At 34.4% G+C, this 17,228-nt stretch overlaps 1 pseudogene across 1 annotated transcript; it reads right to left on the reverse strand.

The window, feature by feature from the left end:
* Window positions 1-7,435: 7,435 nt before the first annotated feature.
* On the reverse strand, window positions 7,436-16,681 carry LOC146926628 (trafficking protein particle complex II-specific subunit 120 homolog; annotated as a pseudogene). Its single transcript, XR_015005451.1, has 10 exons — window positions 16,212-16,681; window positions 15,346-15,552; window positions 12,923-13,105; window positions 11,776-11,879; window positions 11,548-11,607; window positions 10,763-11,050; window positions 10,189-10,484; window positions 9,186-10,032; window positions 7,815-8,756; window positions 7,436-7,719 (listed from the first exon to the last, which is right to left on the reverse strand). The product of XR_015005451.1 is annotated as a trafficking protein particle complex II-specific subunit 120 homolog (transcript).
* Between the last annotated feature and the right edge of the window lie 547 nt (window positions 16,682-17,228).

Consider the following 17,228-nt stretch of genomic DNA (forward strand, 5'->3'; position numbering starts at 1 on the left):
GGATGTTGCTCCTTTATTATTTTAATATTAAAAAAAGGAGCAGCATCGAGTCCAGTGTTGTTTACTTTGTTGAGAATGACAGTAAAATGTGAAATATTTTGTAGATGCTGTTTTTGGATGCATTCAAACGTGTAGTGAAAATTTTACCGATTCTTTGAACTGCAAGTTCTACATGCGCATTAGCATTACCAATTTTTTGTAAGATTTTTTACGATCAGGATTTTATAGTTTGGTTTTTGAGGATTTTTAACGTACCTTATGGATTTATATGGTTTGAAACGACTCGATGAATGTTTAGCAAATTAATAATACTAACAATAAACATGTAAGAGTGTCTGTTGCTTTTTGGCATCTATATAACCACCAATATATAAATGCAACTCCAAAATTAACTTCCACATTATTTTTTTTGAGCAAAAATTAACTAATTTGCTCATAGGAATAAATTTGATCTTTTGTATAGCTAATTTGTTTGGCCATAGGCCATAGTTTGTTTGGCCTTAAACGACCATATTTCCCTTTTTCTACGCCATGACACCTACACAAATGGCTACCATAAACCCACCTATTGCGATCTCTTACCAATTCCACATATTCAAACTAATGCAGATATTTCTACAAACCTACTACTGTGATGCCTCAACCCTTAATCAGAAAATCAAATAGAATCATTAAACCTCCTACACTTACAGGCCTATTATTGCAACCTCCTAAAAAGTGCAGTGGGAAATTTTGACTCTACGAGTTCAAGTAAATCATTTCCCATCTATCTCCCTCCTAAAAGTCCGATGCTTTTTCTACATATTTTCAAAATATCAAATTTTCATAATTTTTACTAATATATTTTTCAAGATATTTAAGCTCAAAATTATGCATTGGCATTTGTAATAGGGTCAACTGTGTCATGTATTATGGGACGAAGGGAGTATCATTTACTAAAATACCCTTATTAATTGTAGTTAGTGGAATAGTTAAGTTGGATGAAATTCAATAAATAAGAGTATAATAATGAAAAAAAATAATAAATGTTGCATTGGTATTCTAAAGTGACAATTATTTTGAGAAAAAGAAAAAATAGTAAAGAGACAATTATTTTGAGACGGAGGGAGTACTTTTTTGGGTTAAACGGTGTTTACGCTTCCTATTTAGGCGTGTTTTGGTTTATCTGTCTATAAAAAAAAATTGGACACCCGCCTTGTAATTTGAAGATTTTTTGGTTTTGGACATTCGTGAATTTTGACGGTACAAAATAGTCGATATAACACAAAAGTAAACCAAAGTTCGCTCAAATTTCAGGCGGCAAAAGTACCTTAAATTTTGATATCATGAAGATCAAAAATTAAGGAATCTTCAAATTACAAAGTTGGAATTCAAAGTTTTTTTTTTACAGAGGGGTAAACACCAGTTGACAAGACACAAGCAAGCAAGATCCTTCATTTAATATGACACATACTTAGGGGATTTGATATATGTTTCTTGCGAATGGAAAATATTTGGCTAGGATGGATGAACCCACTTTATCTTCCTGACAAGTTCCACACGAATATTAGTTACTACTATTAAACATAGTTGGGATTTTCTTATCAATAATACGACAAAAAAAGTGATCCTTATCGACTTAAAATCTGCAGGTCAAGAGTTGGTTGAATGGTTGATTGGCAGCTCCACATAGGGGGTGATGTATCTGTAGACACTTCGACAAACAAATAATTAAAAGCCATAAGTGGGAAGTTTTTAGGGTTATGGATTGTACATGGACTAGAACTAATTAGTAGGTTTTAAAAGAGCATGATATATCTTTAAAAAAAAAATCATGATATGATACGATGATTAGGGTTTTATGACCCAAAATCCTAGTTGGACAACTGTCTCAAATGACAGTTATAGACATGTCCATAATATGGTCTACTCTTAGATTAGTGACTTAAGGATGTTCTGATCCGTTAGTATATTGAGCTTACTCAAATTCAAAAAAAATAATATACGAAAATGTTATTCATACTTTATTTTAATCCGAGTTTCATATTTTATATTTGTTTAATACCCATATCATCTTATTACATAATATAATCTTGATGCTGTTAAGTCAGTTTTTCATTTTTTTTTTTCTATGATGGAAAAAATCAACCTTTTTTTTTTTTTGGTTACATAAAAAATCAACCTTTAAAATGTAACAAAAAAAAATCAACCTTTAAAAATATTGGAGTAAATTCTTCAACATATTGGAATGGAGGCCTGGCTCAATCATTTTTTTTTTTTTGGTCAAAGTGAAAAGTCTGAGGTTCGAAACCCGGTCTTTGCGTTGTTCTTGCAGCTATCAACTGAGTTGTGCTTATATGCCGACTCAATTGAAATCTTAACTCAAAAGATATTGATGTAGCAAATGTTGATTGGTTTACTTTATTCAGAATTTCAACTAATGCTCTTTGATGGGACAAGAATGTTCTCATTTTCACTAAAAAAACTCAGATTGATTGAATGATCTTTTTACAAAATTTACCACCAAGCTCAATTATAATTGATAAGTAAATTAATCCATTTGGGGTTGATCCAATGGTTGGTTTGAGACCTTGAAGTGTGCCCCTCTCAAGGTCTCAGTTTCGATTATCCATGTTTCCAATTTCGGTGGGTTAAGTCCATATAAAGCTATGCTCTGACTTTAAATGGACCCCTGCAAGTGGACGACATGATTGGACCCCTCGGATTAGTCGGTTCTCAGGCAGGATATTGAGTTTTCAAAAAAATATTGATAAATAGATTTTTCAAACTCCTAGTTTTATGGAAGATCAACATATAGGATGATTCACACAGCTTGATCTTCTCTTCCCACAATTTTTTTAAAGGTTAATGTTGATGGTACTCATAACATAATTACTAGTATATCTATTTGTGGTGGTATTTTAGAAATGTTAATGGGATTTTCATCAATGTCTTTGTCTAGAATTTGAAAGTTTGTTATGCTCTCCATTATGAACTTCATGCTATACTCCTTCGTCTCAAATGTGATCGTGATATTCATCTACATGATGTCTTTCTTGACTGTGATTAAGTTATACTCCCTCCATCTTTTTTCTTCTGATGTTTTAGAACTTCAATTATATTTCAAAACTTTTGATGTTTTAGTGAATTTATTATTGTTTTATCAAGTTTACCCTTTTTGAAAAACACCATAAACTATTAAAGTAGTTGTGACCTTTGATTTATCACATGTGAATTTAATGATAAATAAGGATATTTTAGTAAAAAAAACACACAAATATTTATATATTTTAATTACTCCTTAAAACTTGTGTCAAGAGCTAAGTAGCAGTTAGGATGGTTCAATTCAATCAAGAGTGCATCTATTTTATACTTTAAATCTTTCATTGATGAGATTCATTATACGTTCCAACTTTCCTTCAAAAAAATTATACTACGTTCCAACTTCCACAATAAAATATATTTTTACTCATTATACTTTAAATCTTTCATTGATGAGATTCATTATACGTTCCAACTTTCCTTCAAAAAAATTATACTACGTTCCAACTTCCACAATAAAATATATTTTTACTCATATCTATCGTGAGGCAAATTGTTATACCGACCATATTGCTAATTTAATGCTTGTTTTGATTATTAGCTTTTTAAAAAAAATAGTTTTAACAGCCACGGTTGTTTGAGTTAGATGTTTATAACAATTTAATCTTTTTAGTTTTTTTTTGTTACAAATTGATTTTTAAGTCATAAAATATCTACATCATTATCCTATTTTCATCAAACTTTGTATGTCAAAATTCACCGCTCTCAAAAACAAGGTTCATAGATGTGTTATTCACTCTTGATTTATAACAAAAGTGATTGATTGTTTAATTTATAATATTGTTGATGAAATATTCATGTGTAAAATTAGGCTTGAATTCAAGGACAAGTAGAAGAAAATGTGTAATCATGTTTGATGTCATAAACACTTTTGGACCTACCAACTTAATGTTAATTGATCTATAAACATTTTTTAATGAAGTTGGCTGAAACAATGAGTGACACGTAAAATATAAACATGCACACATAACGTGAATTAACCAAGCGCGACAATTATGTCAAAAATAAAAATTAAGCGCACAGTATGAGAGTGAGAGAAATAAAAGTAGATTTTTTTTTTTTTGGTAGTGGAATCAAAATAGAATATACAATAGGGAATATATTATTACTAATTAAAATAACAATTTTTTTCTAGGGTTAAATATGTTTTTGATCCCTATAAATATGTCAACTTTTCGTTTTAGTCCCTCTAAAATTTTCTTTCAACTTTTAGTCCCTATAAAATTTTCAATCTTCACTTTTGGTCCCTCTTTTAAAATAAACTCATATGTAGAATTCATATTTTTTAATAAAATTTTCCAGAAAAAATCAAAATATTATAAGAATCACCCCAAAAAAAATTTAGAATTTTTTAACAAAACATGAATTTAATATGAATTTTTATATTTTTTACGGTTAAAAATTCATATTTAATTTGTGTTTTGTTAAAAAATTCTAATTTTTTTCAGGAAATTGTTTTAGAATATTTTACACATTTCTGCAAAATTTTATTAAAAAATACATAAATTAAGTTGAAAATAGGGACCAAAAGTAGTGATTGAAAATTTTATAGGGACCAAAAGTTGAAGGAAAATTTTAGAGGGACTAAAACGAAAAATTGACATATTTATAGGGACCAAAAACATATTTAACCCTTTTTTCTATGACAAACTTCAATGGTGTTAGCTGTGTTTTAAAATACAAATTTCAAATTGTTTGGTGAGTTATGATGGAGACTGAATCTTGTTCGTAATTTCAGTCACGAAGAACATAAACTTCTCTCTGATGTATGTCACAACAGTCACATTATGGAAATGGAAAGCATGTCTAATTTTTTTTTTTTTTGTAAAGAAGGAAAGCATGTCTAATTATTTGCTTTTGATTTCGCTTAGTTATAAATTTTTCCCTCACCTTAAAATGTGTCACCTAAGAACATCCCGGGTCAAATCACAATGATAATTATACTTCTTCGAAGTAATGATCAACAACTAAGAAAGCAATCGATAATTCAACTTAATAGATAGTAAAATCAAATCAAAACCTTAAAAAGTCTTTGCTTGCAGTGTTACAAAATACGAATGTTCTCTAGTTGGTGTGTAATTTTATTGTTTTCAAATTACAAATAGTCTTTGTGAATGATGATGCAGACTTTACGGCTTTCCACTTGTGGATTTTGAAGTAATGAAGAACATAGAACTGAAAACGACAAAGCGATGAAGAACAAAAGTTTTGTCACTGATGCTACTCTAAAAAAAAAATGAAGTATGTTCGTATTTTACAAGGATGAAAGAGAGGACTTGTTCAAGTTCATTATGAATGGTGTCTAAACCTATGCAACCTAATTAAGATCCTCTTGTTAGTCAAATAATAAGCTGATAATTATATATCTTGCAAATTGCTTGTAATGAAAAACGACAAATTAATTCTCGAAAAGAAATACTCCATCCGTTTCAAAATACATGTCCAATTTTTGCAATGTGCACTATTCACTTGACTTACTTTGACCATACTTTTTAACTAATGTATAATACAAATATTAGCATGTAAGATAATGTTTGATTTGTCTCGACAAATATTTTTAAAATATTAAATTTTTATAATCTTTTACTTTAGATAATTAAAGATATTAACGGTCAAAATTGTGCATTGGTATATGTGAAGTGGTTGACTTGAACATGTATTTTGAAACAGATGGAGTATTAAAGTACATGACATCTTAATCTCAATTTTTCGTATCAAGACCCTAAAATTGTTGCATTGTCACAACATTAACATCATAACGGTGTTCAACGTCGTTGTTTTATAGCAGATGCTAGCATAAAATCTTTTAGGTAATTCAGTTCAAACTTGTTAAAGGTGAAGTGTTCATGTTTAAAAGGAGAGCTTTAACTCCTCGTGATTTAAAATCTTGCTTTAAATAGTTTAATTTGATACCTTTGAGACAATGAAAGCAGGATTATCTCACTTACAATATAAACTGAAATTTGGTGCATCTTGTGCTTTCTTGAGGTGGATTATAAATAAAAGGCTTAAATATGGTTTTGGTCCCTGCAAAATAGGCCCGTTTTGGTTTTAGTCCCTGCAAAAAAAATTTATAGCTTTTGGTCCCTGCAAAAATAGGTCAGTTTTGGTTTTAGTCCCTGCAAAAAAAATTTATAGCTTTTGATCCCTGCAAAAATAGCCCAGTTTTGGTTTTAGTCCCTGCAAATCTTTTATAATTTTTTTTATAGTTTTTTTTAAAAAAAAATTAAAAAATTCTGGAAAATTAATAAAAAAATTAAAAAAATTCTGGAAAAATTAAAAATTAATAAAAAATTGAAAAAATATTAAAAAATTCTGGAAAATCGAAAAATTAATAAAAAAATTAAAAAAAATTAAAAAATTCTGGAAAATTGAAAAATTAATAAAAATCTTAAAAAAAATCTGGAAAAATTTAAAATTCATAACAAATTGAAAAAAATATTAAAAAATTCTGGAAAAATGAAAAATCAATAAAAAAATCTGAAAAAACAATAAAAAATTAAAAAAATATTAAAAAATTTTGGAAAATTGAAAAATGAAAAAAATTGAAAAAAAGGGAAAAAATCTGGAAAAAATAAAAAAGATTATAAAAATCTGAAAAAAATAAAATTTCAAAAAATTTCTAAAAAAATTAAAATTCTGGAAAATGAAATTTTCGAAATTTTAAATTTTAATGAAATTTTAAATTTTCGAAAATAAAAAAGAAATTCTGGAAAAATGAAATTTTAATGAAAAATTTTCGAAGTTTTTGAAATTTTCATTAGTATTTCTCAAAAAATTTCCGGGAATTTTTGTGTATTTATAAACCGAGAATAAGGGAAAAAATATGTGTATTTATAAACCGAGCTTAGGTTTTTTATGTATTTTTCGAAATTTTCATTAGTATTTTTTCCGGGAATTTTTGTGTATTTATAAAGCGGGAACTTTTGTGTATTTATAAACCGAGAATAAGGGAAAAAATACACTGAAAAAACCTAAGCTCGACATATATACTAATCAAAATTTCGAAATTTCGAAAAATACATTTTTTCCAGAATTTCGAATTTTCGACATATATACTAATCAGAATATTTTTTATTTTCCAGAATTTTTTCATTATTTTTTATTTTATTAGATTATTTTATTTTTTTAATCATTTTTTATTTTTATTAATTTTTCCAGAATCAGGAACAAACATTAGTACAGTCCCAAAATAATCAAATTTCAAAATCACTGTCTCATCATAGTACAATCCCACATGATTTACAGACAAAACCCCCCAAGTTATTTCTTCTGTTGAATTCTTAAATTGGAAAGTAAACTTCCAAGTTTCAACCACAAGAGCTCAATGAGCATTACCGCATCACTCTAAATAATCCAATGAAATCTACACATTTTAGCATACAATGATATCATAACATTTAAGGAGAAAATTTGTTCATGTATTCCCAAGAACACGAAGGTGATATGGTGGTCCACGGCAAAAAATTGGCTCAGCAGCTGAAGTTGCCCTAGCACGAGCCCGAAGGATGTCATTTGCATCATCGATCACTGCTGCGGCGAGTAGCGTATACTCTCCTGGGACAAGGAAATGCAGGCAAAAAGAATGTTTGATTTGCTGAAGTGGGGGGATTTCAATGGTAATTTCACTCAGGACACCTGAAAAAAGAATTGATTTTGGCAAGACCGTACAATGTTAGAAAACCATATGAATGCATACCAATTACAGAGAACAAACAAAAATTGAATATTACCGGTCCACAGAACAGTTGATTTGGTACCATCTACACAGTTTTCCCCAGCTACATCTCTGCATGTAATGTTAAGATTAATTTTGATCGTATCCTTTGTGTTATTACGGACCACAACTACCATTGGTGTCATTTCATGTGCAAGCACGGAACTTTTGGAAGCAGGGGATTCAGGTAAATCAGATTCTTTAACAGGATCAAGATTATCTGAATCAGATTCATCTCTAACAAGCTTGAAGCCAAATGTCAGTGGATCTGGCAGCAACACATCCATGACTGATGTCTGTAGAGCAGCCTGGATAGCATCCTTGATACTTAACTCTCCAGAGCTATTGCGTCCCGAGTGCCATTGAACCTTAATCCTAGATACAAGGTTCTTGATGCAAGCATTGAGTTCGGCTTTGCTGCTCTTTTCAGAGAATGATGAATTTCTTCCTCCACCAATCCCATATGTATGAGTATCCTTCGATAAAAAGGAATCATCAAGAACGGGTAATTTAAAATGCTCAAGAGGCACAAGAACCCTTGCTGAGCAATCTCTATCAATTCTTGTTTTAGGATAGCCGTATTCTGTAGCATCCTGATCAGCTAAATGATTGTCCTCGTTACTGTTGTTCTCCAGTTTGACAGAGACATTGATTTCAAATACAACATCAGTTAGATTAGACAGCTCAAGTTCAAGAAAACGCAGTCCCCAGCTTCCTCTGAAAGGATCTATTTTCACCAATCTGTCCATTTTTGACTCTGAGTTAACATGTCCTCCATTGGAACTATTATTCACATCATCCAACTTAGGAAGATTTTCACCAACATGAGCAGGAAATTCCATTGAAAGCAGCTGAGCCTTCACAAAAGACAAACCCTGCAAAACACAAATCTGCAGGGGAACAACAAGGCGTCTACCGGGGGATACAGCGTTTGGATCTTCAGATGTTTTCAGTGGACCTGAAATAAACATGGAAAGAGCCGTAGTACCAGATATAAAAGGACAAGCACAAGTTAGTAACAGTCCTCAGCACAGCAGCACATGAAACCACCAAATGACAAATCAATAAATGCATGTTATTGCTAATATAGAGAATGCCAGTGTGCCATAAGATGGGAGCTACATAAGGAACCTTGTCAAACATATTTCAACTATTTACGATGGGACAGGACTAAATGCAAGAGAACAATGATACTGATCTAACAAAAGGGGGAGAGGAAACATGGAAAAATTGAAAAGGGGGCAAATAACGCTGCACAATCTAAATGAATAAAATATTCAGATCCACAAAAGGTTTTGATCTGAATGTATTCCAATGTAAGGCCTGTAGACTGAACTTCTAAACTCTTCATGAAAGCAAGAAAATAATGATGTCTTGAAGACAGTACCGGCGTAGTGTATCAACAGAGATGGGCAACTTGCATCTTTGGAGTGCCTCGTATTATCAGCATCTGCCACACCAACCTGCCAGGCTCGCAAAGTCACAGGGAATGTAACTTCTGCTCCAGGCTTTAGAGGGAGGTGAGATTTTAATGTTTCAGAAGAATATGTAATTACAGAATCTTGATTTTTCCCGGACAGTGAAATATGTGCCTGCTCAATTGGAACTGTGCCTGCATTGGCCAGACTTATCCACACATCACGAATTTCGCCTTCGTACAAAATGATGGCCCATCACCTCCAACAACATGTGATATCAGCAATGGAAGTGGCGGTACTACAGAAATACTTGGAACAGATACATTCTTCAACTTTGGAGATCCACAACACCGGAAAGGGTCAGAAAGGACAAGCCCTTGTGCGGCCCCAAGAAGCAGATTGTCAACCTCTTTAAACAGGTGTTCAGTAATAACACCAAAACATTGAACGATGCACCCAGGAATTGTAACTGGCCCCACTGATGTTGGAATGCCAGATAAGGTAATCACTTTTGAAGAATTTGGTAGAAGGCTTATGCTCACAGGAAAAGCATCAAAATTTCCTGAATGCACAGACAGGTATATGCTATCGACTCTTAAATCAAAGCCACACGGGTTTGCCAATTCCACTAAAACCTGGATCGGCTCTCCAACAATCCAAACAAGCTCTTGCTTCTTGATATTATTTGGATCTCCTTTACTGAATGGCCTGTAAATGAAAGGGCCTGAAGGAGCAGAACCCACCCACCAGTCTTCTCTAGCAGGATTACGTTTAACAATGTCCATTTGTGTTGGGTGGACAGGAAAAGAATGCACCCTGAAAATAATTAAATTGTTTCTTGGATTAGCTCTCCAAAATTAATGTAATTGACCAAATTAGCATTTGAAAAACTTGACTTGAAAGGGAAGATGAAGGAATATGACTTGGTCATGATGAATTGCGTGAAAAAAAATTCTTTAACCCAGTAAATACCTTATAAAAGGTAAGGCGGGATCAGCACAACGAGTCCCTGGTGGTAGCCTCTCGGACGAATTCGAAAGTGCATTAGCAAGACCATTTTGCCCAGCAGGAGTTATTAGAGGATAGTAGGACCTAAGTAGTCGTGCCGCTGCACTCCATGCAGTAAGAGGATCTCCGGCACGAACTGCAGAGAGCAGAATTTCTCTTAATACAACCATCTGGATGGTACTCCATTGAGACTCAAACAATGAGACAACTGATTAGTGATATATTTTCCCACCATCAGGTTTATCTGATCCAATTCCCTTCTGTGAAGAAGCAACGATTTAAATTACATTTTTATAACTGGAAAAGTTTTAGCAGCAAAATAAGAGATGTTTCCAAAAGCAAATAAGAGACAAGCAGTAACAGTTTACTATCATAGCAAGTAATAATTTCTAGTTTAAAAAAAGTACGACAAATCAATCAAAAATTTCTCTCCAATACATAAAATAGTTATATTTTTAAAGTAACATAAGCTAGGCCATAGGTGTTTCGAGTATCCAAAGAAATAAGGAGTTTTGATGGGTGATGTGTGTATACTCACATTATGAATAAAATGATCGGAAACCGATGATCTACTATGAACATGATAAGCTTTTGTGGTCATTGCCAAAACTTGCATTGCACTAATTGCAGCCAGCCTATTTTCTTGCTGCAAATATAACTGAGCAACCTGTCTCGAAAAGAAAGCGCTTTCCTCTGGTATCCAAGACTACCATACAAACGAGCTATTTCAATGTATAATATGAGTCTATCACTTGCATCAATTAAAGATTTAGCACCATCTGCAGCTGTGGTTAACAACTCCACCACCTCCTTGGCCAGCTCTCGCCTGTTGATTGAGAGAATTTAGCCAAAATTGGTTTTCAAATAATAAAAAGAGAAACATATTGCTTGATACACCTAAATTCCTCTTGATAACAAACTAGTATAGATATTCTAAATCTCATATGTAAAATACCAACTGTTTTGAGTAAACAGGAGCATGAAATTTAAAAATTGATGAAGCATCATTCAATTGAAATGCTGGTCTAACTTCAAGAAATTAAACAGTGAAATGCAAAATTCATAATGGCTCGTCGCGGTGCATGTATTCAAGATGATAGAGATTTGGGTACTATGGGGTGCCCCGGTCAAACAATTAGTAGTGTGGGATGCTCAGTAGAGAATTTAAGTGACTTGGTTCTCCGCCTTGATGGCTAGCTTCTTAGTGAGGGTACTCAAGTGCTTAGATACTTCTCAGAATACTCAAGCTAATTGAATTACGTATTCATAATGGGCATCAACATAGCACATTTATCACATTGTAAAGCACAGCAAAGAACGTACCTGCAAAGGAACCTTGCTAATTTCAAAGTAGCTTCAAGTTCAAAAGTTATGGGGGAAACTCTACACAAAAGAAATAAAAACACTAAGAAATAAAAAAATAAAAATTGGAATAATCAGCATGACGCGTAAATATAGATTGAGTAATATAACTAGGGAAAGCACAGCTAAGCAATAGACATCAGAGAAATCGGTTAATGAAGGCTCAAACCTCAAAGGATAACTTCTTACCGCTGAGTATTATCTTGTGACTTCTTGTAATGCAAGATGACACTATTATAACGATATCTAACTTCATCCTCCAAGATTGAATCTTTCTGGCCCATACGGTCAATCTGAAACCATAAAAATGAAAAGAAATAAATAACACTAAATGTGAATGTAGACAAGAGCGTGTTCATTTTACAGGACAATCATGGTCGTCATATGACTTATATCTATACTCCTATGCGATGTAGCATGCACTGCCTGCCACTACTCTCAATTTATAGAAATATACTACAATATTTATACTGCAGATACCATGCAATGCCAGAAAACTGTCTATAAATTGAATCAATAACCAAATTATATATGACATGCAGCATTTCCAAGGTCAACTAATTTCCGCCTAAACCTCATGCCCTTGAATTCTTGAGTAAAAACGAAGACAAGATTCAATTGATAGCCGTATGAACATATCATCTTTCCCTTCTAAGAACCGAAATCTAGCTTAATTGGAGCACAAATTAGAGGATAAAGATTTTAGACATTGGAGCCTTAAACTGTCGATACTCTAGTCTACTAGTTCATGCTTTCTAAATAAATTATATACGAAGTAAGTAATTGTTCATACGTTGTCAGCAAATAAAAAAACAATTAAGCACTTGAAAAAGCAGTTAACAGTGGACACATAAAAAACCACTACGGCTGTCTCGATCCCTTCCATTTTCAAAATGCAAAACTAATCACCACACAAAAGCAGTGTTTAGTGTTATATTTGGGTAAGGATTTTACAATCGTAGTGATTTAGTCAAATTTGAGTTTGACCAAAGTTTGCAAGCAAGACCAATCTTGATTGTGAGTAACCACACCACAGATCTGGATATTTACTAAAACCACATTTGACAATAGAGGAAAAAAAAACTCTCTACCATGAATCCAAACCAAACACGCACTTTGGATGCAATCAGAGATAGGGTTCACAAAACTCATAACGAAGAGAAGTTTTTATGTACCCACATTACTTCACCGGTTCCAATGAAAAACACAACGCATGTGGATTGCCTAGCCATACAGTCCACAATCTTTAATTATTATTGTTTTTTTTTTAAAAACACTATTCAATTTTTAATCAAACTCAGAATGAAAGCACGAAAAGAAGAGGGAAAAAAAATACCAGCAAGGCACAAACACTGCCCTCCAATGCACCAGCATACCAGAAGTAATCCCCAGTCGACCTGCCAAGTTCTAATGCAGTAGAATAATGACGATTAGCATCAACAGGAGAACCTGCCAGCAGGCAGTAATCACCAATCGTCTTCTGAGCACGCCCAAGTCTCCGTTTTTTGGCCTTGATAACCTGCATTCCACACAAACACACAAAAGATCAATCAAATTGAACTTCACAACAAGGCCTGTTTGAATTGGCTTATTTGAGCTGAACGTATCAACATAAGAATTTGAGAGACTGTTTGGAACAACTTATAGAAACACCTTATGGCATGTCCATAAGTTGTTTTAAGCTTATTTTTAGAAGCTCTCCAAAATGGCTTATGAAAACAGCTTATATTAAAACAGTTTGAAATTATTTTATCTTCTGTTATGGAAATAGCTTATACATAAGTACGTAGATGTTAAGCTATTATACTATAAGCTCTTAATTGAGCTGTTTATCCAAACAGAGCCAAGAACACGAAGCCAAAAATCAAAATCCACATTATAACACATAACACCGCCAAGATATAAAAATAAAAAACAACAATAATAATCATGATTCATGACACCTAAAACATGAACACCTCCTCTGAGCTGAGACTTTTTTTTTTTGAATCGGCAAATATTATTAACCAACAAGCCCGTGCAAGACGCACTAATAAGCTTGGGTGGAGAAAAAAATACAAAGAAGGGGAAATCGGTTGCCACAACAAACACCGGCTCGAACAAAAACCCCTATAAAAAACCACCGAAATAAAACTGAGAAAAGGAACATAACAACACCAATACTGCCAAAGGCAAACACGCCTACTGTAACCATCAAAGAAATTCAAAGGCTAATCCTGTACCACACACAACCAACAACGCCACAGCAAGGCCTATATAGCAGCAACAAAACAAAAGAAATACACACTGAGAATCGCATAACAAACACCCAAAGGCCAGACTGAATGCACGGAGACATAACAACCAACCACAACAGAAAACGCCCAAGCACATCAGAACACAGGAACAAACCTAACACAGCAATAAAAAGATACCAAGCATTCAGCAGGACAGTAACAGAGCGCAGGAAGCAAACCAGATACCGACACTGCTGCTGTGCTAAGACTGCACCAGCAATAGCAAAGCTGATCAGCCTTTCCCAGACAGCCTACCAGCAACCAACTCCATCATTTTCTCCGCATACAATCGATTGGATTCCAACACCATTCATAAAAGAGGCATATCGGAGTTTTCATCCGAGCCATAGCCCACCTCCAAGACAGCAGCTTAACGGAATCCACTACACTGTCCACACCATAGTCAACCCCCTTAAAAATTTTGTCGTTCCGAGCATTCCACAAAACCCAAATAGTCGCAAGCCAAATCAGCCCACGCCCTTTTCTAATATTCTTATTTGTACCGTCTACCTGCCAACACTCCCAATGTATGAACAGGTTTGGTGGAATAATGAATCCCCCTCCTAGCCACCGCATAAGCTCCAACCAAACGTTTGTAGCCAACTCGCAATGAAGAAACAGGTGTATGACTGACTCGTTACTCCGCCCACAAGCCACACACAACAAAGACCCTTCCATTGGTAAAACATTCCTTAACTCTAGATTGTCCTTAGTCGCAATACGGTTGAGAAGCACTCTCCAACTAAAAGCCACCACTTTAGACGGTGCCTTAATAGCCCATAAATCTTGGAACACCCTCTTCTCTTCAATTTGCCACAAGTCCTCTGTCAACACCAAATCCACCAACTTAGTATAGGCCGATTTAACGGAGTAGTCCCCTTTATCTTCTAAATTCCACCACCACTTATCTTCCACTTGCGTCAACACGAAACCCTCTAAATCCTCCTTGAGACTTAGTAGAAGCTCCTCCTCCCACATAAAAAGATTTCTTCTCCAATTGAACCTCCAAACCATACCCTCCTCCACCACCTCACACACCTCCCCAACCATAGCTTCCTTATCAATAACAATCGAGTAGAGCCTAGGATATTTCAAACTGAAACATTTTTCCCCTCGCCAACGGTCGTGCCAAAAACTCGTCGTCGACCCATTTCCCACTTTCCTCAAAACCTCCGAGTTAAACCAACTAGTACAACCATAATCCCCAAGCCTAACAACCTCTTTCCACCAGCTAGAACCATATCTAGGCCAAACCGCCTCCACCCCCCCCCCCCCCCCCCCCCTAACAAGGAACCCTCTCTAATACCATACTTTTCCACTAACACCCTTTTCCACAATGCCCTGTGACCATCCAACAATCTCCATCTCCATTTGGCCAACAAACTAATATTCATTACTCGTAAATCCTTTACACCTAAGCCACCATTGTTTTTGTGTTGACACACCGAATCCCACTTCACCCAACTAATCTTCTTCCCACCACCACCTCTGAGCTGAGACTAGCTTGAGAATCCAAAGGCGTCTTGAGAATAGTTCCAGAAGATTCTGCTTGAAGCACCCACTTCTCAAACTCCATTAGCAACGAAGCAGCTACTTCTTGCATCATAGTATTCAAATGAAACTCTAACGTTGCACGATCCGCAGGTGGAAACAACCTCAAATTTCCACCTCTCTTGCTTCCATCCTCAAGCTACAACAAAAAAACAAAACAATAAATAAACAAAACCTACAAGGATCTGCTTGACAAGCACAATAAGCTAGCTTACATTTGAAAGTTGATAAGCTCATATGACTAAAAAACTGTCTTTTTTTCACGAGTTGATAGCTCATTTGGTAACGAGCTTATAGCTTATTTTTACTAGCTTATAAGCTTATATAACTAAAATACAATCATTTGGTAACCATCATTTTCTCAGCAGCATATATTCTTTATGTCATTTCATATTTATAAGTCAGTTCAACCACTAATTTTACCTAACAATTCGCTAGAACCGAGCTTACCTTCAATCAGGGAAACGCCGATTCAAGTTTGGAATTTTTAAATTTATAAAATAAAAATTAAATCTGTATTTTTCTAGACCGTCCAATCAGGACCAGAAACACTGCTCGGACACATTCATTGTGCGAAAGTGTCTTCCAAGGCAAGGTATCTGTTTTCTATCCGCTATAAGCTAGCTTATCAGCAAGGCTATCACTTGTTTGCTAGCCTAATAATGTTTCTAATTATAACAATTTCTAACAGAAAATTCTAAAACTAAAAAAAGTAAATAAGAATTAAAAGAAATATTTCCTTTTTTGGATCCATTTCTTAGGGAAATTAATCACGTTCAAAAAAAATGTCACTACTACCTGAGAATCATTAGGGTAAAACGCAAAGCAGCGATCAACAAGCGAAGAAGGATAAGATTTACACGAATTTGCAAACTGATCAACAACATCATTAAGATGATCCAAGGAAGAAGGACAATGAACAATGCCAACAACAACAAGAGTTTTCCGATGCGATTGAAAATCCTCCCAAGGACTAGGAGGATTAGCGCCGCCGAGGACGAATTTGAAGCGAAGTGAACCGGAATCCCAAGGTTGATGAGCGAAAGGGGATTTCTGGTGTTCGGTGTAGAAGGAGGTGATGGCGGAGAGAGGGATGGTGTGGAGTGGGAGGAGGAGGGAGTAGTAGTCGCGGAGGAGTGGTGGTGGGATTAGTCCGATTGGGATTACGGCGATTTGGATTGTGGAAGAGCCTTCTATGCTTACTTCTGGTTCCATTCTGTTCTGTGTGATCGTCGGAGTGGTTGGTTAGTTAGTTACTTGCTCTTTCTCACTGTAAAATGACCTAAAAGGACACAAATTTAAACTCGAAACAAATCACTAGACAACGTCAAACATTCGTTAAATTAGCAGCGGATCAAAGTTAATCATTCAACTTCAACCAAAATATGAGATAAGAAAAACATTGCATAAAGACGAGAAATAAAAATAAACAACATCGTACTAAGATGATGAAATCACAAAATCATACAAAAGAAGTGTAAAAATATGTTCCCTCGTAAAAAGTGAAAATCACTTTTTTAACTCGATTAGAAAAGGAGATGCGGCAAAATTATAATGTTGAAACTATTATATTCTCACTTTTGTAGGTTGTGTCGCAGGTGCAACAAAAGAGGTTCGTGACTATCACTTGAAGTCTGTGGAAGCAGGGATACGAAAGTGTGGTAACATGTTACAGAGACGTGTAGTAAAATCCTGGAGCGCATGAAGCACTTAGATGGGGATTGGTTGAATGAAGATGTAATAAAGCATGGTCAACTCAACAAACATAACAACAACAATATCGCCCACCTACAACAACAGTGACAACAAATAACG

Source organism: Medicago sativa, chromosome 4 (assembly GCF_051527215.1).
Source record: "Medicago sativa cultivar Bolivia chromosome 4, Bolivia_mono, whole genome shotgun sequence".
Classification (NCBI taxonomy): Eukaryota; Viridiplantae; Streptophyta; class Magnoliopsida; order Fabales; family Fabaceae; genus Medicago; species Medicago sativa.